General features: G+C 47.4%; 1 protein-coding gene across 1 annotated transcript in view; it reads right to left on the bottom strand.

Annotated features, from left to right (window-relative positions):
• Positions 1-23,020, bottom strand: part of LOC137381315 (zinc finger protein 391-like) — a 380,661-nt gene that overhangs the window by 125,017 nt on the left and 232,624 nt on the right. The gene's annotated exons all lie outside the window — the stretch shown is intronic.

Raw genomic sequence — 23,020 nt, 5'->3', positions numbered from 1 at the left:
AGTTTTGTTTCATTTATTTGATTTTAATAGTTTTTGTATAAAATGTATATAAAGGGAGCCTGAGCAATATAGGCCCCCTTGACAAAAATGAATAAAAGGGGCCTGTGGTATAAAGGCCACCTTCAAAAAAAAAGAAAAAAACAGGGTTAGATGCAGAGTAAAGCTCCCTCTACACTAAAATGTGGGGCCCAGAATTGGGACACGGCACTCATGCTGGGGCTGAGCCAGTGTTTTATAAAGGCTTAGCATAGCCACCTTTCTGTTGTACTCTGTGTCTCTATTTATAAAGACATGGATCCTGTAAACCTTCCAGCCTGCTCAACTGGTCCTGCCACCTTCAAACATTTGTGTACATGCAGCCCTAGGTCTGTCACTGCACCTGTTTTAAATTTGCAGTGTTTAGGTTATGCTGGGAGGGGAAAATGTGAGGGCAGAATTGTTAATCTTTTTAAAGGGCAGAGGTTTTCTCCTTTGCTTGCAGCCTTAGTGACGGTACCCAAAGGTGAGGGAGACAGGCTCCAATCTAGAGGGTGCCTGATAAGTCAGTGCTTAAAATAGCAGCATCTGAGGGAGTTGCTGTTTAGTAAACAACAGGCCAGCAACATCACACATCTTGTGAGGGAGTTGGGAAACCTCCCCTCTGGGACACTCACACCAAAGTGTCGGGGGTTGGCACCCCACCTCCTCTGGAATCGCAATAAAAAAAAGGGGATAGATACAGAGTAAACCTCCCTCTACACTTCATGGGCTGTAAAGTGTTTTGAGATGTTCTGATATATTTTTATAGTGCCTTTCGTGACAAGTCCTTCTTTAACAGAGGGCGGCACAGTGGTTAGCACCGCAGCCTCACAGCTCCAGCGACCCGGGTTCGGTTCTGGGTACTGCCTGTGTGGAGTTTGCAAGTTCTCCCTGTGACTGTGTGGGTTTTCGCCGAGTGCTCCGGTTTCCTCCCACAGCCAAAGATGTGCAGGTTGGTAGGTTTATTGGCCATTATAAATTACCCCTAGTATAGGTAGGTGGTTGGGGAATATAGGGAAGGTGGGGATGTAGTAGGAATATGGGATTAGTGTAGGATTAGTATAAATGGGTGGTTGATGGTCGGCACAGACTCGGTGGGCCGAAGGGCCTGTTTCAGTGCTGTATCTCTAAAAAAAAGAGAAAGGCTTAAAAATGTAATAGTCAATAGCAGGATTTCAGTTGTCTCCTCTTATCCTGGAGAGAAACAAATACTTGACACACTGTGTGTTGGAAACAAAGCTGATTTATTTGATATTTACCCAGAATATTAAACTTCAACTCAGTTACAGGGATTATTAACCTCAGCTGAAACAAACTCCAACTATCAGAATGAACATGGTTCAGTCCTGGATGTGATTAACAGCAGCAATAACAACAGAATCCAACCCCTGCAGTCACTTGTGAACTCGCTGGTGTGTCGGCAAGTTTGACGAATTGCCGAATTTTTCCACACACGGAGCAGGTGAACAGCCTCTCCCCGGTGTGAATTCACTGGTGTACCATGATACAGTTTCTGCTTTTAAAAGCTCTTTTCACAGTCAAAACATTTAAAAGGACTGTTATTAGAGGGAATCTGCTGGTGTGACAGCAGATGGGATAATTGACTGAATCCCTTCCCACACATGGAGCAGATGAACAGCCTCTCCCCAGTATGTGTGTTGGTGTTTCAGCAGATCATTTCCGCTTTTAAAGCTTGTCTCAGTCAGAACACTTGAAAGGCTGTTATTAGAGTGAATATGCTGCTGTGTCTGCAGAGCAGATGACTGAGTGAATCCCTTTCCACAGTCAGAGCAGGTGAACGGCGTGTGACTGCGTCGATGAGTTTCCAGTTCAGACAGGTAATTGAATCCCTTCCCAAAGTCTCCACATTTCAATGGTTTCTCCGTGGTGTGGGTGTCCTCGTGTCTCTCCAGGTTGGACGCTCACTTGAAGCCTCATCCACACACAGGACATGTGTATGGTTTCTCCCCACTTTGAATGGTGCAATGTTTTTTCGGGCTGTGTACCTGGTTAAAGCTCTTTCCACAGTCAGTGCACTGGAACAATCTCATTCAGGAGTGAGAGTCTCAGTGCTTTTCCAGTCACACTGATGTTTGAAATCTTTCCCCACACGTAGAACAGACAAACATTTGATATTCAGGTCCTGATGAAAGAAGTGACTATCAGATCCTGACATGATGTTTGGTTTGAATTTCCCGTCTGAAAATCCTCTCTTTCGAATACCTTGTAAAGCAGTTTACCAACGCCATTACTGTCAGTCCAACATAGAAATTGAAAAGAAACAAACAATTTTCATGGTTTGAGTTTGCGAGTGTAAATCCTCCCCCTCTTAGCCCCTGTAAAAGCCATCACCGACCGTACAGGATAAAAATTCACAACATTCTCTCTTCCTGCTTCCTGGCCCAGGATGGCTGCGCATGCGCCCTGCTGCACATTGCCCTCTAGAAAGATGGCGGTCGTTACCCAGGGTCTGTCACCAGAAGTCCCACAGCCTGCCGCCCCTCTCAGTGCAAACTTGGGGCCAGTAGCTTCTTATTCGGGGTTTGAGGCCTACACCAGGCTTTTGTAGTTGGATAATGTTCTCTGCAACCCCAGGCCCCAATATAAAACACTCGGTGGGTGTGTGAAGCCCGCCTTACCCTGGGGTTTATTAACCCGCTCCCTCCAGCCTCCTCCTTACCTGTTCCATTCCATTTCCCACACTTTTGTTCTCACCCCTTCCCCCTCTCCCAGCACCACAGTCGGATTGCTCTTGTCGTCACCTTCCACCCCCCAACCTCCACATTCAACATATCATCCTCCATGATTTCCCCCAACAGCTGCACGATGCCACCAAAAACATCTTCCCCTCCCCTTTCTGTATTCTGGTGGGACCACTCCCTCCTCGACACTTTGGTCTAAACCTCTATCACATCCAACACCCACTTCCCTTTCCATGCAAGCACAGGGGATGTAACACCTGTCCTTTTAACTCCTCTCTTCTCACTGTCGAAGGCCCCAAACACACTCTCAAAGTGAAACAGTGACTCACTTGCACATCTTTCAATTTAGTATACTGTCCGCCAAGAGCGATGACTCAATTCATTCCATCTTCGCTGCCTCCGGAGAATCCTTGGCATCAGGTGGCAGGACCGGATCTCCAACACAGAAGTCCTCGAAGCGGCCAACATCCCCAGCTTATACACACGACTGAGTCGGCGGCGCTTGAGATGGCTTGGCCATGCGAGCCGCATGGAAGATGGCAGGATCCCCAAGGACACATTGTACAGTGAACTCGCCACTGGTATCAGACCCACCGGCCGTCCATGTCTCCGCTTTAAAGATGTCTGCAAACGTGACATGAAGTCCTGTAACATTGATCACAAGTGGTGGGAGTCAGTTGCCAGCGATCGCCAGAGCTGGCGGGCAGCCATAAAGGCGGGGCTAAAGTGTGGCGAGTCAAAGAGACTTAGCAGTTGGCAGGAAAAAAGACAGAAGTGCAAGGGGAGAGCCAATTGTGTAATAGCCCCGACAAACAAATTTTTCTGCAGCACCTGTGGAAGAGTCTGTCGCTCTAGTATTGGCCTTTATAGCCACTCCAGGCGCGTATCCATTGTCTCTTGAGACAAGGAGGCCAAAGAAGAGAAGATTCACTACCACAATGGTCTCCTCTACACTGAGAAGAGCAAATGCAGATTGGGTGATTGCTTGTAATCACTGACAGCCAATTTGTGCACAGCAAGCTCCCACAAACAGCAATGTGATAAAGACCTGTAATTTTTTTTTTTGGTGATGTAAATGGCGAGAAACCTGTGCGCACAGTGAGAATAAAATCAATGATTTTATTTCCTGGTCATGGGATACTGAAGCCCCGCCCACGGTGTCGTCACCAAAATGGCCGCGCATGCGTTGTGCTCCCCCTCAACCAAGATGGAGGCTGGGTCTGATCCCGGGAAAACGCCCCGGACCTGCAAATGCGGGAGTTGGAGCTTCTTATTCGGGCCTTGCGGCCTACACCTGGTGTTTTTGAAGCCTTCTCGCCGGCTCCATTCCTCCCCTGAGCCGCACGACTCTCACCCGCTGCAAAAGCGTCTCCAGCACTCACACAGCTCTAATCACAGTGACACTGCGCATAGAGTGACGAGATTCTACCAGTAAATGCTCTATTACTGTTCATCTGTTACAAACTCCTAAAATTAACTTGTCTAATAATACCGTGAGCCTTAATTTTATCAACAAGCCTCCTGTCCAGCACTTTATCAAACACCTTTTGACAATCCAACGACACAACATCCACTGCATTTCCTTTCTCACTACACTATTATTCTGTCAAATAATCCCTGCTGTCTGTCCTGAATGAATCCATTTCACTAACAAATGTTGAAATGTTTGCTCCACACCCACAGGGTTTCATCTGTTTAAAACCACAACAGAAAGGGCCAGTTTGCTGCTGGAGTTTGAGACAAATCAGCTTTCAAAATGATAGTTTCAGCCAATGAGGGAGATCTGGGCTCAGCCCCGCCCACTCTGTCAAAAGCCCGCCCCTCATTCTCTGATTGGTTGGAGGACCAACTGCCTGCTCAGAACTCCATCCCCACCCGAGTGTTCCCACTGGCCTCAAGCTGACGTCAATCATCCTGGCATTGTGAGGTCACCATGTGTTGGCTGATGACAAGAAATTATATTTAACATAATGAAACATCCCTAAAACATCAGGATAAAGGTAGCTGGGTGACCGTCAGGGGAGGGAAAGGGAATAGGCGCACAGTTCAGGGATCCCCTGTGGCCATTCCCCTCAATAATAAGTATACCGTTTTGGATACTGTTGGGGGGGCGGAACCTACCAGGGGAAAGCCATAGCGTCCAGGTCTCTGGCACTGAGCCTGGCTCTGTGGCTCAGAAGGGAAGGGGGGAGAATAGGAGAGCCATAGTAATAGGAGATTCAATGGTTAGAGGAACTGACAGGAGATTCTGTGGTCGCGAACGAGACTCCCGGATGGTATGTTGCCTCCTGGGTGCCAGGGTCAGGGATGTCTCGGATCGAGTCTACAGGATTGTTAAGGGGGAGGGGAAGCAGCCAGAAGTCGTGGTACACATCGGTACCAATGACATAGCTAGGAAAAGGGATGAGGACCTGAAAAGCGAATATAGGGAGTTAGGTTGGAATCTAAAAGGCAGGACGAGCAGAGTAGTAATCTCAGGATTGATACCGGTGCCACGTGCTAGTGAGGCTAGAAACAGAGAGCGAGTGCAGCTGAACACGTGGCTACAGAGCTGGTGTAGGAGGGAGGGCTTCAGATATGTGGATCATTGGGATACCTTCTGGGAAAGAGGAGAGACTATGTTGGATTTGGTGCTTGGCAACGAACCAGGCCAGGTGGCAGATCTCTCGGTGGGAGAGCATTTCGGTGATAGTGATCACAACTCCCTAACCTTTACTATAGTCATGGAGAGGGATAGGAGCAGACGGGATGGGAAAATATTTAATTGGGGGAGGGGGAATTACAATGCTATAGGCAGGAACTGGGGAGCTTAAATTGGGAACAGATGTTCTCGGAAATGCACGACAGAAATGTGGAGGTGTTTAGGGAGCACTTGCTGCGACTGCTAGATAGGTTTGTCCCGATGAGGCAGGGAAGGGATGGTAGGGTGAAGGAACCTTGGATGACAAGCGATGTGGAGCAGCTAGTCAAGAGGAAGAAGGAAGCTTACTTAAGGTTGAGGAAGCAAGGATCAGACAGGGCTCTGGAGGGTTACAAGGTAGCCAGGAAGGAACTGAAGAATGGACTTAGGAGAGCTAGAAGGGGACATGAAAAAGTCTTGGCGGGTAGGATTAAGGAAAATCCCAACGCGTTCTACACTTATGTGAGGAACAAGAGGATGGCCAGAGTGAGGGTAGGGCCGATCAGGGATAGTGGAGGGAACTTGTGCCTGGAGTCGAGGAGGTAGGGGAGGTCCTTAAGGAATACTTTGCTTCAGTATTCACTAGTGAGAAGGACCGTGTCGTTTGTGAGGACAGCGTGAAACAGGCTGATATGCTCGAACAGGTTGATGTTAAGAAGGAGGATGTGCTGGAAATTTTGAAAGACATGAGGATAGATAAGTCCCCGGGGCCAGACGGGATATACCCAAGGTTATTACAGGAAGTGAGGGAAGAGATTGCCGCGCCTTTGGCGATGATCTTTGCGTCCTCACTGTCCACTGGAGTAGTACCAGATGATTGGAGGGTGGCAAATGTTATTCCCCTGTTCAAGAAAGGGAATAGGGATAACCCTGGAAATTACAGACCAGTCAGTCTGACGTCAGTGGTGGGCAAATTATTGGAGAGGATTCTGAGAGACAGGATTTATGATTATTTGGAAAAGCATAGTTTGATTAAAGACAGTCAGCATGGCTTTGTGAGGGGCAGGTCATGCCTCACAAGCCTTATTGAATTCTTTGAGGATGTGACAAAACACATTGATGAAGGAAGAGCAGTGGATGTGGTGTATATGGATTTTAGCAAGACGTTTGATAAGGTTTCCCATGGTAGGCTCATTCAGAAAGTAAGGAGGCATGGGATACAGGGAAATTTGGCTGTCTGGATACAGAATTGGCTGGCCCATAGAAGACAGAGGGTGGTAGTAGATGGAAAGTATTCAGCCTGGAGCTCGGTGACCAGTGGTGTTCCGCAGGGATCTGTTCTGGGACCTCTGCTCTTTGTGATTTTTATAAATGACTTGGATGAGGAAGTGGAAGGCTGGGTTAGTAAGTTTGCCGATGACACAAAGGTTGCTGGAGTTGTGGATAGTGTGGAGGGCTGTTGTAGGTTGCAACGGGACATTGACAGGATGCAGAGCTGGGCTGAAAAGTGGCAGATGGAGTTCAACCTGGAAAAGTGTGAAGTGATTCATTTTGGAAGGTCGAATTTGAATGCAGAATACAGGCTTAAAGACAGGATTCTTGGCGGTGTGGAGGAACAGAGGGATCTTGGGGTCCACATCCATAGATCCCTCAAAGTTGCCACCCAAGTTGATAGGGTTGTTAAGAAGGCGTATGGTGTGTTGGCTTTCATTAACAGGGGGATGAGTTTAAGAGCCGCGAGGTTATGCTGCAGCTCTATAAAGCCCTGGTTAGACCACACTTGGAATATTGTGTTCAGTTCTGGTTGCCTCATTGTAGGAAGGATGTGGAAGCTTTCGAGAGGGTGCAGAGGAGATTTATCAGGATGCTGCCTGGACTGGAGGGCATGTCTTATGAAGAAAGGTTGAGGGAGCTAGGGCTTTTCTCATTGGAGTGAAGAAGGATGAGAGGTGACTTGATAGAGGTGTACAAGATGATGAGAGGCATAGATAGAGTGGATAGCCAGAGACTTTTTCCCAGGGCGGAAAGGGCTATCACCAGGGGGCATAATTCTAAGGTGATTGGAGGAAGGTTTAGGGGAGATGTCAGAGGTCGGTTCTATACACAGAGAGTGGTGGGTGCGTGGAATGCGCTGCCAGCGGTGGTAGAAGAAGCAGATACATTAGGGACATTTAAGCGACTCTTGGATAGGTACATGGATGATAGTAGAATGAAGGGTTTGTAGGTAGTTCGATCTTAGATTAAAGGGTCGGCACAACATCGTGGGCTGAAGGGCCTGTACTGTGCTGTACTGTTCTATGTTATATGTATGTTCTAAGGGGCATCACAGGAGCATGATAAAAGAAAATATGACTTCGAGCCATAGAAGGAATTATTAGGTCAGATGACGAAAAGCTTGGTCAAAGAGGTGGGTTGTAAGGAGACACTTAAATAAGGAGAGGTGGAAAGGCAGAGAGGTTTAGGGAGATAATTCCAGACTTGGGGCCCTGGCAGCTGAAAGGATACCCCCTCCCACCCCACCATACCTGGATGATGTTGTTGTCTTCTGCTCGGATCCACTGTCTGTTCACAGGCTGATGTGCATCTGTGACCATTTCAAACTGGTCTCAGGAGCCAAAGTAAATCACGGCAAGAACAAGGCCATATTCTTTGGGAACTGGGCCGACCAAACCTTTGTTCCCTTCACCGTCGGGTCAGACTACCTGAAGATATTGTTCAGAGGGAGCAGGGTGTGCACCAAAAACTGGAAGGAAAGAGCAGCCATGGTGAAACAGAAACTGGTCATGTGGGAGCGACGCTCCCTCTCCATTGCGGGTAAGAACCTGGTCATCAGGTACAAGGCGCTCTCGATGTTGCTGTACGTGGTGCAGGTCTGGCCCATACCCCACTCCTGCGCCATGGCTGTCTGGATACAATGTTCAAACCTCTAGATAAAGGTGGAAAAAACATACCCAATGTCGACCTCATCCTGATGGCCACCTTTGTGTGCGGCTGCATCAAGCTGTGCGTAGACTTCCAGGACACAAACACCAAGTCTCCTCAAGGCCCTGCGTGAAAAGGAGATGTCGGATGGTTCCCCGAGCAGATTGTCAAACTCATTTGGCAGAATGCCTCATTGTCAGAACTTTCAAACAAGCACCAAGACGTAGCTTGGCTGGTGGTAAGAAACCCCCTCTCCATCAGATCTTTCCTGCACGCCCGGAGTCTCACCACCTCTGCACGCTGCCCTCGAGGTGGCTGCGGAGGGGAAGAGACTGTTGCCCACCTCTTTCGGGAATGTCCTTTTACAAAGCAGGTGTGGAAAGAGATGCAGTGGTTTTTCTCGAGGTTCATCCCGAGCAGCTCTGTTACACAGGACTCTGCTCTATGGGCTGTTCCCAGGGACACACACTGAGATAAACATCAACTGCTGCTGGAGGAACGTCAGCTTGGTGAAAGACGCACTTTGGTCTGCCCAAAACTTGCTGGTCTTCCAGTGCAAATAGTTGTTTACGACTGAGTGTTGCAGACTGGCACATTCTAAGGTCCAGGACTATGTGCTGAGGGACGAACTAAAGCTTGGGGAAGCTGCTGCAAAGGCTCAATGGGGAAAGACCACAGTGTAAGGTCCTTCTGCCATAGTGAACTGAGGAGCTGGAACCTGTGTTTAACCCCTCAGGCTGTATGCACCAGAGAATGGTAGGTAATGCAAATGTACATTGTAAATATAGCCTGAAACAGCAAGAGTAGTGAGACACCTCATGTTCTGTAATGAAAGAACCTAATTCTTTATTGCGCTTTATGAAATGTCTAATTTGAATTGTTTTGTAATGTATTTTTACAATTTTTTATGAATAATGTATATTTTTGGGGAAAAAGCAATGGCAGAGTGATTAAAATCGGGGATGCTCAGGAGGCCTGAATTAGAGGAGTGCAGATATCTCGGATGGCAATGGGGCTGGAAGAGATTACACAGAGAGGGAGGGTCGAGGCCATGGAGGGATATGAAATCAAGGATGAGAATTTTAAAATGGAGGAGTTGTTTAATGGGAGCCAATATTGGTTAGTGAGCGCAGGGATGATGGTTGAAAGGAATTTGGTGCAAGTTAGGATATGGGTAGCGGAGTTTTAGATGGCTTCGAGTTTACTGAGGATAGAATGTGGGAGGCAGGCCAGGTGTGTGTTGCAATAGCCAAGTTTAGAGGTAACAAGAGGTTTTAGTGATGGCTTGGATCTCTGATCAGAACCTCATCTCTGGGTCCAATGGTTGCAAACAGTCTGGTTCAGCCTCAGACAGTTGCCAGGGAGAGGGATGGTGTTGGTGGCAAAGGAACAGAGCTTGTAGCGGGGACCAAAGGCAATAGTTCCCAATATCTCCATCAACACTCCAACCTCCTGAGCCGGATTTGGGTCTGGTGCTTGAATAATGCCTTCGGTCCTTCCTGTCCTCAGTCCAGATATCATAGAACAGCTGTTTAATCCAGATCGATCCTCCGGACCTTCCACTGGTTTCTCTTGTTAAACGGCACAATTCACTCTCCCTCCAGGCTTTTAATAATACCTTTGTTTAGACTAGTTGCCATATTTAACTTCTCATATTTGGATGATGAGCTCAGCCCACTGACTCCTGTTATTCTCCCTCATCTTGTCTTTAAGCTTCTCTTGTGTTTCCCAGTCTTTTGTTGTTATTCAGACTAGCACAACCTTGCTCACAATTTTAACCACACACGTGGAGGGAACAGATCATTCCCTACTTATCTGTCATGCAGGCCTCCACCTGCCAAGAATGAGGCACATTAATTTTGCCGCCTGGACATTAAATTTCAAATTGTTGCTGGGAAGAAGACAAGGGGTTGCCAGGCCCCTGTCTGGAAAGACATTTCTGCATCATAAAGGACAGTGCTTGTAGACAAAGAAGCTACTTCCTGCTCCAATTCAATCCGCAAACAGACGTGGTCAGACCAGTTAGTCACATGACAAACTGACTGTTGCAGAGTTTGAACTGAGAGTTTTAAATTGGAGAGACAGTGTTTGAACTGACAGAAAGAAGAATGTTCATGGACTGAAGAAGACCTCCTGTCTGTCTGTCTGCCTGCTCCCATCTCTTTCTCACCAGCTTCTGAATCCATTGAAGACACATGAACCCCAAGAGATAAAAGTCTCCTACAGTGAACAAGGTTTAAGAATAATACTGGGCCCCAATGAAGCACAAGATCTACCGACTAGCAAGGATTCTACAGTGAGCTCAAAGAACCGTAACAAAAACTTTTCAAATATTGCCTCAAACTTTTCCACTTTATTTCTTCTGCTCTTTTCTGTCCTTATCTGCTTGTATGTATTGCGTATGCATGCTAGCGTGGGTGCATCCTGTATCCATAGGCGTTAACCAAATTAGAGTTTAAATTTAATAAAATGTCACTTTTCTTCTTTAAAGGTAAGAAAGTCTGTTTGTGCTGGTTTCTTTGCCTTATAATTGGAAAGTGGTGAACAAGGATTCACCAAGGGGGAGCTAAAAACATGGTGTGTTTAAAATTAAACCCTGTTACAGTAAGACCAGGTGAAGGCTGAAAGGGAACCTTAGACCTCTTTCTCACCTGGTTGTAACACATCATAATTTAATAGTTTCTCTCTTTTCCTGTCAGCAATGACCTTCTTTACAGGAACACAAATTCGAATTGTTCTGAGAATCTAACCTTCCATCACCCATCACATAGTTCAGTCTTCACTGCAACATCATTTCAGTTAACATCATATAATGATCCATGATAAACATCATAAATAATGAGCTATCATAGTAAAATGATGCATGATAATCATGTTTAATTATTTACAATAGTGTAATGATCCATGATCCTCTGACCTTCTGGGAGCGAAGCAGAGCTCTTCCAGCGCGCTGGAGTTTTGGGGAAAAAAAGCCAACTATGACGTCAGAGGAGAGCTGCAAGGTGATTGGTTGGGTGAGTAGCAGCTGCTAGTGTATTTAAATATCTTTAAAAAAGGGGAAATTTTTTTTGATGAAAAAAAACCTCTGGTGATAAAGCGTTTTTTTTTAAGGACTTTAGATTGGAGTGGGTAGAACAAGGCCCCTAGTGTAATTAGTATTTTCTAATTCAGGGAATAACTAATTAATCTAAGGGTAAGTCATGACCAGAGATCTCGCACCCGTGATATGCTCCTCCTGCGCTATGTGGGAAATCAGGGATGCTTCCAGTGACCATGACGACCATGTGTGCAGGAAGTGTATCCATCTGCAGCTACTGGCTACCCGCATTACGGAGCTGGAGCTATGAGTGAATTCACTGTGGAGCATCCGCGATGCTGAGGACGTCATGGATTGCACGTTTAGTGAGGTGGTCACACCACAGGTAATGGCTACGCAGGCAGAAAAGGGATGGGTGACCACCAGACGGAGTAGTAGGCGCAAGCAGGTAGTGCAGGAGTCCCCTGTGGCCATCCCCCTCTCAAACAGATATACCACTTTGGATACTGTTGCGGGGGGATGACCTCCAGGGGAAAGCAGCAACAGCTAAGTTCGTGGAACCACGGAGGGCTCTGCTGCACAGCAGGGGAGGAAAAGGGGTGGAAGAGCTACAGCGATAGGGGATTCTATCGTAAGGGGTGCAGATAGGTGTTTCTGTGGCCACAAACAAGACTCCAGGATAGTATGTTGCCTCCCTGGTGCTGGGGTCAAGGCTGCAGGACATTCTTAAAGGGGAGGGTGAGCAGCCAGAGGTCCTGCTCCATATTGGTACTAACGACATAGGCAGGAAGAGAGATGAGGTCCTGCAAAGTGAATATAGGGAGTTAGGCAGAAGGTTAAAAAGCAGGACCTCTAGGGTTGTAATCTCAGGATTACTCCCAGTGCCGCGTGCTAATGAGGGTAGGAATAGGAGGATTAGGCGAATGAATGCGTGGCTGAAGAGCTGGTGTAGGCGAGAGGGCTTCAGCTACTTGGTTCACTGGGATCTCTTCTGGTGCAGAGGTGACCTGTACAAGAAGGACAGGTTGCATCTAAACTGGAGGGGGACCAATATCCTTGCGGGGAGGTTTGCTAGTACGACTCGGGAGGGTTTAAACTAGTCTTGCAGGGGGGGTGGGACCCAAAGTAGTCGTCTCTCCGATGAGATAGTTGAGGCAAATGTAGAGGTTAAAGCAAGCAAGTCCAGCAGGCAGCCAGGCAGGGGCAGGACAGGGAATGTGGAAGGTTGGGTAGGCTAAACTGCATTTACTTTAATTCAAGAAGCCTTACAGGTAAGGCAGATGAACTCAGAGCATGGATCGGTACATGGGATTGTGATATTATAGCTATTACGGAAACGTAGTTGAGTGATGGGCAGGACTGACAGCTCAATGTTCCGGGGTACCGATGCTTCTGGCGTGACGGAGGTGGAGGTAAGAGAGGAGGGGGAGTTGCACTATTGATTAGGGAGGACATCATGGCAATACTTAGAGAGGATATCCCGGGGGGAATGTCCAGCGAGGCCATATGGGTAGAACTTAGAAATAAGAAAGGGGTGATCACTTTGATGGGATTATACTATAGGCCCCCCAATAGTCAGAGGGAAGTGGAGGAGCATATATGTAGGGAAATCACAGATAGGTGTAGGAATTATAGGATTGTAAAAGTAGGTGATTTTAACTTCCCTAATATTGACTGGGACTGCCTTAGTGCTAAGGAATCAGATGGGGAAGAATTTGTTAAGTGTGTCCAGGATAGTTTTCTGAAGCAGTATGTGGATGGCCCTACTAGAGAAGGGGCTACGCGCGACCTCCTCTTGGGAAATGAGGATGGGCAGGTGGTTGATGTGTCAGTGGGGGAGCACTTTGGGACCAGTGACCATAACTCTATTAGCTTCAAGATAGTTATGGAAAAGGATAGGACTGGTCCTCAGGTTGAAGTCCTAAATTAGGGGAAGGCTAATTTCGATGGCATCAGACAGGAACTCTCAAAAGTTGAATGGGAGAGGCTGTTTACAGGTAAAGGGACGTCTGGCAAGTGGGAAGCTTTTAAAAGTGAGATAGGAAGAGCTCAGGGTCGGCATGTTCCTGTTAGATGGAAGGGCAAGGCTGGCAAGTTTAGGGAACCTTGGTTGACGAGGGATATTGAGGATCTGGTCAGGACAAAGAAGGAGGCATATGTCAGGTATAGGCAGCTGGGATCAAGCGAGTCCCTCGAGGAGTATAGGGGATGTAGGAGTACACGTAAGAAGGAAATTAGGAGGGCGATAAAGGGGCCATGAGATTTCCCTGGCAGATAAGAAAAAGGAGAATCCTAAAAGATTCTATAAGTATATTAAGCGTAAAAGGGTAGCTAGGGAGAGAGTAGGTCCCCTTAAGGATCAGTGTGGTAATCTATGTGTGGATCCACAGGAAATGGGCGAGGTCTTAAATGAATACTTCTCGTCTGTATTTACTGTGGAGAAGGTCATGGAAGCGAGTGAGTTCAAGGGAGGGAACACTGATATCCTGAGCATATCAACATTACAAAGGAGGAGGTGTTGGAGATTTTGAAGCGCATTAAGGTGGATAAATCCCCAGGGCCTGACCAGGTGTATCCTAGGATGCTATGGGAAGCAAGGGGCCCTCGCAGAGATTTTTGTATCATCGTTAGCCATGGGTGAGGTACTGGAAGACTGGAGGATAGCTAATGTTGTGCCTTTATTTAAGAAGGGCAGCAGGGATAAGCCAGGGAACTACAGGCCAGTGAGCCTTACATCAGTGGTGGTTAAGTTATTGGAAGGGATTCTGAGAGACATGATTTATATGAATTTGCAAAGGCAAGGTCTGATTAGGGATAGTCAGCATGGCTTTGTGCATGGGAAATAATGTCTCACGAATTTCATTGAGTTTTTCGAGGAGGTGACCAAGAGGATTGATGAGGGCAGGGCGATGGACGTTGTCTACATGGACTTTAGCAAGGCCTTTGACAAGGTCCCGCATGGTAGGCTGGTCCAGAAGGTTTGAACACATGGGATCCAGGGTGAGCTCGCAAATTGGATACAAAATTGGCTTGGTGATAGGAGGCAGAGGGTGGTAGTGGAGGGTTGTTTTTCAGATTGCAGGCCGGTGACCAGTGGTGTGCCGCAGGGATCGGTGCTGGGCCCTCTGTTGTTTGTCATATATATTAATGACTTGGATGTGAATGTAGGGGGTATGATTAGTAAGTTTGCAGATGACACCAAAATTGGTGGTATAGTGGACAGTGAAGAAGGTTGTCTAAGGTTACAACAGGATATAGATCAACTGGGAAAGTGGGCAAGGGACTGGCAAATGGAATTTAACGCAGACAAGTGCAAAGTGATGCATTTTGGGAAGTTAAACCAGGGTAGGACATATACAGTGAATGACAGGGCCCTGGGGAGTGTTCTTGAGCAGAGAGACCTTGGGGTGCAAGTACATAGTTCCCTGAAAGTGGCAACACAGGTAGACAGGGTGTTGAAGAAGGCGTATGACATGCTTGCCTTCATCGACTGAGGCATTGAGTACAAGAGTTGGGACGTCATGTTACAGTTGTGCATAACATTGGTTAGGCCACATTTGGAGTACTGTGTGCAGTTCTGGTCGCCACACTACAGAAAAGATGTGATTAAGCTAGAGAAGGTGCAGAAAAGATTCACAAGGATGTTGCCTGGTTTGGACGGCTTGAGTTATAAAGAGAGATTGGATAGGCTGGGTCTGTTTTCCCTGGAGTGAAGGAGGCTGAGAGGGGACATGATAGAGGTATATAAAATTATGAGAGGCACAGATAGGGTAGATAGCCAGAGTCTGTTTCCCATCGTAGGGGTGACTAAAACTAAAGGGCATAGATTTAAAGTGAGAGGGAGGAGGTTTAAAGGGGATCAAAGGGGTAAATGTTTCACACAAAGAATAGTGGGTACCTGGAATGAGCTGCCAGAGGAGGTGGTGGAGGCAGGAACAGTAGCAACATTTAACAGGCATCTGGACAGGTTCTAGAATGAGAAAGGCATAGAGGGATATGGAATTAATGCAGGCAGGTGGGATTAGTATAGATCGGCATTATAGTCGGCATGGACGCGGTGGGATGAAGGGCCTGTTTCTATGCTGTGCGACTCTATAAACATTCAATAGATTAATAGGAACTGACAGCACAGAAGGCGGCCATTCGGCCTGCCATGTTTGTGCTGGCTCCCTGAAACAGCAGTCATGCTTGGTCCCACATCACTTTTTTATCCATAACATTGTTAGTTCCTCATCCTTGAGTACCTGTCCAACTCCCTGTTTAAAATTATTTATGGAATCAACATCCACCACCTTTTCGGGGAGAGAAGTCTCGATCCTGACAACTCTCTGAATGGAAGTATTTCTCCTCATCTCCATCTTTTACCAATGATTTTGAATCTATGACTCTGGTTATTGACCCACTTGCCAGAGGGAACAGTTTTTCTCTATTTGTTCTACTAAAACCTCGATTAGGTCACCTCTTAACCTTTTCTGTTCCAAGGAGAACATGCCTAACTTTTCCAACGTCTCCTGATAGCTGAAGTCCCTCATCACTGGTAACATCCTGGTAAACATCCTCTGTAGCCTTTTTAAAGCCTTTATTTCTTTCCCAAAGTTTGGTGTCCAGAATTGTCCACAATATCCAGCTGAGGCCGAACCAGTGATTTATTAAGTTCTGGGATGATTTCTTTGCTTTTATATTCCTCTATTTATAAACTCAAGTAACCCAGATGCTTTTTAGCCACCTTATCAATGTGCCCTGCCACCTTTTAGGATTTGTGTATATGGATGCAGAAGTCTGTCTGCTCATCTACACTTTTCAAAGTCATGCCATTTATAAGTCATCTGAGCAGCTGGTGTAGAAGGGAGGGTTTCAGATATCTGGACCATTGGGCTCTCTTCAGGGACAGATGGGACCTGTACAAGAAGGACGGGTTGCATCTAAACTGGAAGGGCACTAATATCCTGGCTGCAACTTGGGAGGGTTTAAACTAGTGTGCAGGGGGGTGGGAACCAGAGCAGTTGGACAGCTAGTGAAGTAAATGAGGAAGACATAGTAAATAAGGCCAGTAGGACTAAGAGGAAGAGCAGGCAGGGAGATGTTGCTGAGCACAGCGGGACTGGTGGTCTGAAGTGCATTTGTTTCAATGCGAGAAGTATAACAGGTAAGGCAGATGAACTTAGAGCTTGGATTAGTACTTGGAAATATGATGTTGTTGCTATTACAGAGACTTGGTTGAGGGAAGGGCAGGATTGGCAGCTAAATGTTCCAGGCTTTAGAAGCTTCAGGCGGGATAGAGGGGGATGTAAAAGGGGTGGGGGAGTTGCATTACTGGTTAAGGAGGATATCACAGCTTTACTGCGGGAGGACACCTCGGAGGGGTCATGCAGCGAGTGAGGACATATGGGTGGAACTCAGGAATAGGAAGGGTGCAGTCACGATGTTGGGGGTTTTCTACAGGCCTCCCAACAGCCAGCGGGAGGTAGAGGAGCAGATATGTAGACAGATTTTGGAAAGATGTAAAGGTAACAGGGTTGTAGTGGTGGGTGATTTTAACTTCCACAATATTGACTGGGACTCACTTAGTGCTAGGGGCTTGGATGGGGCAGAATTTGTGAGGAGCATTCAGGAGGGCTTCTTGAAACAGTATGTAGATAGTCCAACTAGGGATGGGGCCGTACTGGACCTGGTATTGGGGAATGAGCCCGGCCAGGTGGTCGAAGTTTCAGTGGGGGTGCATTTCGGGAGCAGTGACCATAATTCCATAAGTTTTAAGGTACTTGTGGATAAGGATAAGAGTAGTCCTCAGGTGAAGGTGCTAAATTGGGGGAAGGCTAATTATAACAATATTAGGCAGGAAATGAAGAATTTAGATTGGGGGCGGCTGTTTGAGGGTAAATCAACATCTGACATGTGGGAGTCTTTCAAACGTCAGCTGATTAGAATCCAGGACCAGCATGTTCCTGTGAGGAAGAAAGACAAATTTGGCAAGTTTCGGGAAGCTTGGATAACACGGGATATTGTGAGCCTAGTCAAAAAGAGAAAGGAAGCATTTGTAAGGGCTGGAAGGCTAGGAACAGATGAAGCACTTGAGGAATATAAAGACAGTAGGAAGGAACTTAAGCAAGGAGTTAGGAGGGCTAAAAGGGGTCATGAAAAGTCATTGGCAAACAGGATTAAGGAAAATCCCAAGGCTTTTTATACATATATAAAGAGCAAGAGGGTAATCAGGGAAAGGTTTGGCCCACTCAAGGACAGAGATGGGAATCTAAGCGTGGAGCCAGAGGAAATGAACGAGGTGCTAAATGAGTACTTTGCATCAGTATTCACCAAGGAGAAGGACTTGGTGGATGATGAGCCTAGGGAAGGGAGTGCAGATAGTCTCAGTCATCTCATTATCAAAAAGGAGGAGGTGTTGGGTGTCTTGCCAAGCATTAAGGTATATAAGTCCCCAGGGCCTGATGGGATCTACCCTAGAATACTGAGGGAGGCAAGGGAAGAAATTGCTGGGGCCTTGACAGAAATCTTTGCATCCTCATTGGCTACAGGTGAGGTCCCAGAGGACTGGAGAATAGCAAATGTTGTTCCTTTGTTTAAGAAGGGTGGCAAGGATAATCCAGGAAATTATAGGCCGGTGAGCCTTACGTCAGTGGTAGGGAAACTATTAGAGAGGATTCTTCGGGACAGGATTTACTCCCATTTGGAAACAAACAAACTTATTAGCAAGAGACAGCATGGTTTTGTGAAGGGGAGGTCGTGTCTTACTAATTTGATTGAGTTTTTTGAGGAAGTGACGAAGATGATTGATGAGGGAAGGGCGGTGGATGTTATCTATATGGACTTTAGTAAAGCCTTTGACAAGGTCCCGCATGGCAGACTGGTGCAAAAGGTGAAGTCACACGGGATCAGAGGTGAGCTGGCAAGATGGATACAGAACTGGCTCGGTCATAGAAGACAGAGGGTTACAGTGGATGGGTGTCTTTCTGAATGGAGGGATGTGACTAGTGGTGTTCCGCAGGGATCAGTGCTGGGACCTTTGCTGTTTGTAGTATATATAAATGATTTGGAGGGAAATGTAGCTGGTCTGATTAGTAAGTTAGCGGACGACACAAAGGTTGGTGGAGTTGCGGATAATGATGAGGATTGTCAGAGGATACAGTAGGATATAGATTGGTTGGAGACTTAGGCGGAGAAATGGCAGATGGAGTTTAATCCGGACAAATGTGAGGTAATGCATTTTGGAAGATCTAATGCAGGTGGGAGGTATACAGTAAATGGCAGAACCCTTAAGAGTATTGACAGGCAGAGAGATCTGGGCGTACAGGTCCACAGGTCACTGAAAGTGGCAACGCGGGTGGATAAGGTAGTCAAGAAGGCATACGGCATGCTTGCCTTCATTGGTCGGGGCATAGAGTATAAAAATTGGCAAGTCATGTTGCAGCTGTACAGAACCTTAGTTAGGCCACACTTAGAATATTGCTTGCAATTCTGGTCGCCACACTACCAGAAGGACGTGGAGGCTTTGGAGAGGGTACAGAGGAGGTTTACCAGGATGTTGCCTGGTCTGGAGGGCATTAGCTATGAGGAGAGGTTGGAAAAACCTGGATTGTTTTCACTGGAAAGGCGGAGGTGGAGGGGCGACATGATAGAGGTTTACAAAGTTATGAGCGGCATGGACAGAGTGGATCGTCAGAAGCTTTTTCCCAGGGTGGAAGAGTCAGTTACTAGGGGACATAGGTTTAAGGTGCGAGGGGCAAAGGTTAGAGGGGATGTGCGAGGCAAGGTTTTTACACAGAGGGTGGTGAGTGCCTGGAACTTGCTGCCGGGGCAGGTGTTGGAAGCAGATACGATAGCGACGTTTAAGAGACATCTTGAATAGGAAGGGAATAGAGAGATATGGGCCCCGGAAGTGCAGAAGGTGTTCATTTTGGCAGGCATCAAGATCGGCGCAGGCTTGGAGGGCCAAATGGCCTGTTCCTGTGCTGTACTGCTCTTTGTTCTTTGTTTGCCCTCCCAAAGTACATTGCTTCACTCCATCTGCCATGATTCTGCCCATTTCACCATCCAGTTTCTGCCATCCTGAAGCCGATACATATCCTCATCATTATCTACTACTTTATCAAGTATCGTATCATTTGCAAACTCCATAATTATTGGCTGCGAATCACTTTGGGATGATCTGAGGGCATGAAAGGTGCTAAATTAAGAATTTTCTTTCCCCATTTAAAGTTGTAGATTTTGTCCCAAAGATTAATTTGGGATTGATATTCAAAGTTTACTATTTTATTGCAGAAATATTTCAGCTGGGAGTCAATGAATTAAGAGGAAAGATCACAGGCAGCAGTTTATTCAAGGTACATTGCAGGCCCGACAGCTCAATCAGCTCCACCATCATTTCTCCAACTCTGCGTACTGTCCACAGGGGAGTTCTCCTGGTGCAGTGTCACAGTCAGAGCATTTAAACTCTCTCTGCTCAGTGTGAACCTGCTGATGTTTCAGCAAGGCAGAGAAATGAATAAATACGCTACCACACATGGAACTGGTGAACGACCTCTCTCAGGTGTGAATGCACTGATGAGTTTCCAGCTCAAAGAGGTATTTGAATCCTTTCCCACAGTCTCCACATTTCCATGCCTTCTCCCCAGTGTGACTGCACTTGTGTTTCGACAGACCTAATGATCGACTGAAGCCTCGACCACACAAAACACGTGTACTATTTCTCCCCACTGTAAATGGTTCCTTTTGCTTCCATGTTTAAAGGCTGATGATACTCTGGTCTATGTGTCCTGGCCTGTCGGAAGACCTTACACAAATCAACGATTCTCGGAAGACCGCCATCATTAACAACGAGCTCAGTAGACTCAATGTGGACATTGCAGCACTTCAGGAGACTCGCCTCCCCGCGAGTGGCTCTCTAGCAGAGCAAGACTACACCTTCTTCTGGCAGGGCAGGGATCCTGAAGAACCAAGACAGCATGGAGTGGGCTTCGCCATCAGAAACTCCTTGCTCAGCATGATAGAGCCTCCCTCAAATGGCTCGGAACGCATACTGTCCATCCGACTGCTCACCACCTCTGGTCCAGTACACCTACTCAGCATCTATGCTCCAACACTCTGTTCCGCACCTGAAGCTAAAGACCAGTTCTATGAACAACTCCATAACATCATTAGCAGCATCCCCAACACCGAACACCTATTCCTGCTGGGGGACTTTAATGCCAGGGTTGGGGCCGACCATGACTCATGGCCCTCCTGCCTTGGGCGCTATGGCGTTGGAAGGATGAATGAGAACGGGCAGAGACTGCTTGAGTTGTGTACCTATCATAACCTCTGCATCACCAACTCGTTCTTTCACACTAAACCCTGTCACCAGGTTTCATGGAGGCACCCAAGATCACGTCGTTGGCACCAGCTAGACCTCATTGTCACAAGGCGAGCCGCCTTAAACAGTGTTCAAATCACACGCAGCTTCCACAGTGCGGACTGCGACACCGACCACTCCCTGGTGTGCAGCAAGGTTAGACTCAGACCAAAGAAGTTGCATCATTCCAAGCAGAAGGGCCACCCGCGCATCAACACGAGCAGAATTTCTCACCCACAGCTGTTACAAAAATTTCTAAATTCACTTGTAACAGCCCTTCAAAACACTCCCACAGGGGATGCTGAGACCAAGTGGGCCCACATCAGAGACGCCATCTATGAGTCAGCTTTGACCACCTATGGCAAAAGTGCGAAGAGAAATGCAGACTGGTTTCAATCTCATAATGAAGAGCTGGAACCTGTCATAGCCGCTAAGCGCATTGCACTTTTGAACTACAAGAAAGCCCCCAGCGATTTAACATCTGCAGCACTTAAAGCAGCCAGAAGTACTGCACAAAGAACAGCTAGGCGTTGCGCAAACGACTACTGGCAACACCTATGCAGTCATATTCAGCTGGCCTCAGACACCGGAAACATCAGAGGAATGTATGATGGCATGAAGAGAGCTCTTGGGCCAACCATCAAGAAGATCACCCCCCTCAAATCTAAATCGGGGGACATAATCACTGACCAACGCAAACAGATGGACCGCTGGGTTGAGCACTACCTAGAACTGTACTCCAGGGAGAATGCTGTCACTGAGACTGCCCTCAATGCAGCCCAGCCTCTACCAGTCATGGATGAGCTGGACATACAGCCAACCAAATCGGAACTCAGTGATGCCATTGATTCCCTAGCCAGCGGAAAAGCCCCTGGGAAGGACAGCATTACCCCTGAAATAATCAAGAGTGCCAAGCCTGCTATACTCTCAGCACTACATGAACTGCTATGCCTGTGCTGGGACGAGGGAGCAGTACCCCAGGACATGCGCGATGCCAACATCATCACCCTCTATAAAAACAAAAGTGACCGCGGTGACTGCAACAACTACCGTGGAATCTCCCTGCTCAGCATAGTGGGGAAAGTCTTTGCTCGAGTCGCTCTGAACAGGCTCCAGAAGCTGGCCGAGCGCGTCTACCCTGAGGCACAGTGTGGCTTTCGTGCAGAGAGATCGACTATTGACATGCTGTTCTCCCTTCGTCAGATACAGGAGAAATGCCGTGAACAACAGATGCCCCTCTACATTGCTTTCATTGATCTCACCAAAGCCTTTGACCTCGTCAGCAGACGTGGTCTCTTCAGACTACTAGAAAAGATCGGATGTCCACCAAAGCTACTAAGTATCATCACCTCATTCCATGACATTATGAAAGTCACAATTCAACATGGTGGCTCCTCATCAGAGCCCTTTCCTATCCTGAGTGGTGTGAAACAGGGCTGTGTTCTCGCACCCACACTTTTTGGGATTTTCTTCTCCCTGCTGCTTTCACATGCGTTCAAATCCTCTGAAGAAGGAATTTTCCTCCACACAAGATCAGGGGGCAGGTTGTTCAACCTTGCCCGTCTAAGAGCGAAGTCCAAAGTACGGAAAGTCCTCATCAGAGAACTCCTCTTTGCTGACGATGCTGCTTTAACATCTCACACTGAAGAATGCCTGCAGAGTCTCATCGACAGGTTTGCGTCTGCCTGCAATGAATTTGGCCTAACCATCAGCCTCAAGAAAACGAACATCATGGGGCAGGATGTCAGAAATGCTCCATCCATCAATATTGGCGACCACGCTCTGGAAGTGGTTCAAGAGTTCACCTACCTAGGCTCAACTATCACCAGTAACCTGTCTCTAGATGCAGAAATCAACAAGCGCATGGGTAAGGCTTCCACTGCTATGTTCAGACTGGCCAAGAGAGTGTGGGAAAATGGCGCACTGACACGGAACACAAAAGTCCGAGTGTATCAGGCCTGTGTCCTCAGTACCTTGCTCTACGGCAGCGAGGCCTGGACAACGTATGCCAGCCAGGAGCGACGTCTCAATTCATTCCATCTTCGCTGCCTTCGGAGAATACTTGGCATCAGGTGGCAGGACTATATCTCCAACACAGAAGTCCTTGAAGCGGCCAACATCCCCAGCTTATACACACTACTGAGTCAGCGGCGCTTGAGATGGCTTGGCCATGTGAGCCGCATGGAAGATGGCAGGATCCCCAAAGACACATTGTACAGTGAGCTCGCCACTGGTATCAGACCCACCGGCCGTCCATGTCTCCGTTATAAAGACGTCTGCAAACGCGACATGAAATCGTGTGACATTGATCACAAGTCGTGGGAGTCAGTTGCCAGCATTCGCCAGAGCTGGCGGGCAGCCATAAAGACAGGGCTAAA

This window comes from Heterodontus francisci, chromosome 22 (assembly GCF_036365525.1).
Source record: "Heterodontus francisci isolate sHetFra1 chromosome 22, sHetFra1.hap1, whole genome shotgun sequence".
NCBI lineage: Eukaryota > Metazoa > Chordata > Chondrichthyes > Heterodontiformes > Heterodontidae > Heterodontus > Heterodontus francisci.
The sequence above is the reverse complement of the archived record's forward strand: the minus strand, read 5'-3'. Positions and strand labels throughout refer to the sequence as shown.